This window comes from Bison bison, unplaced genomic scaffold, assembly GCF_000754665.1.
Source record: "Bison bison bison isolate TAMUID 2011002044 unplaced genomic scaffold, Bison_UMD1.0 scf7180017864237, whole genome shotgun sequence".
Taxonomy (NCBI): domain Eukaryota; kingdom Metazoa; phylum Chordata; class Mammalia; order Artiodactyla; family Bovidae; genus Bison; species Bison bison.
The window spans coordinates 20,079-21,053 of record NW_011494809.1 but is presented as its reverse complement, the minus strand read 5'-3'; the positions used below and the strand labels follow the sequence as shown (position 1 = coordinate 21,053).

Below are 975 nucleotides of genomic sequence, written 5' to 3'. Positions count from 1 at the left end.
GCTGACTGCCTAGCCAGAAAGGCAACACTTTAGGAAACCTCTTCACTACATACATCTTTGATCTGGACAGGTCCTGTTGAACAGGAGAAGCCACACTATACTGATGAAGAATTTGAAAGATATGAGAAAAAAGGATCAAAAATTACTAGTAAAGGATGTTTACAGTCTGAGGACAGACTATAAATAATTGCTGAAAATGCTCAATGAAAAATTCAGAAGGGTTTACACCAAAGTTTTCATTTAGGCATTGAGAGCACTTACCAGATGGCTTCCCATTTGTTTGAAGATAAAAAATGTAATGAAGACTTTAAAGAACATTATCAAGAGACACGAGGTCTGTCAGGAAAATAACCCAAAGACTGAAAAACTAGCAAAATCTGGGTTACAACAAAGTGCAAAATATCCTGAAGAGAACTGGGAAATTGATTTTACTCATATGTCAAACTTCCCTCATATTTTACTCATATGGAACTTCCCTGGTGGCTCAGATGGTAAAGCATCTGCCTGCAATGCAGGGGACCTGGGTTCAATCCCCGGGTAGGGAAGATCCCCTGGAGAAGGAAATGGCAACCCACTCCAGTACTCTTGCCTGGAAAATTCCATGGATGGAGGAGCCTGGTAGGCTACTGTCACAAGAGTCGGACACAACTGAGTGACTTCACTCATCACTCATATGCCAAAAGTAAACGGATTTTCTTGCTTACAAGTGTGGATAGATACCTTTACTGGATGGATTGAAGATGTTCCCTGCTGTAGTGAGCAGGCTAAGGAGGTTGTAAGAATTGTAATCCATGAAATTATTTCCAGGTTTGGGCTGCTGGGGAGCCTTCAGAGTGACAATAGCTCTGCCTATAAAGCTGTTGTAACTCAGAGGGTATCAAAAAGCTATAGGAATAGAATATCACTTACACTGTTTCAGGAAACCTCAAACCTCAGAAAAGGTTGAAAAAGCTAATGACATTATTAAGAGACATC

At 40.5% G+C, this 975-nt stretch overlaps 1 non-coding gene across 1 annotated transcript; it reads left to right on the top strand.

Moving 5' to 3' along the window:
• Positions 1-473: 473 nt before the first annotated feature.
• On the top strand, positions 474-545 carry TRNAC-GCA. The gene has a single exon. It is a non-coding gene; the product is annotated as a tRNA-Cys (tRNA).
• The last annotated feature ends 430 nt before the right edge of the window (positions 546-975 follow it).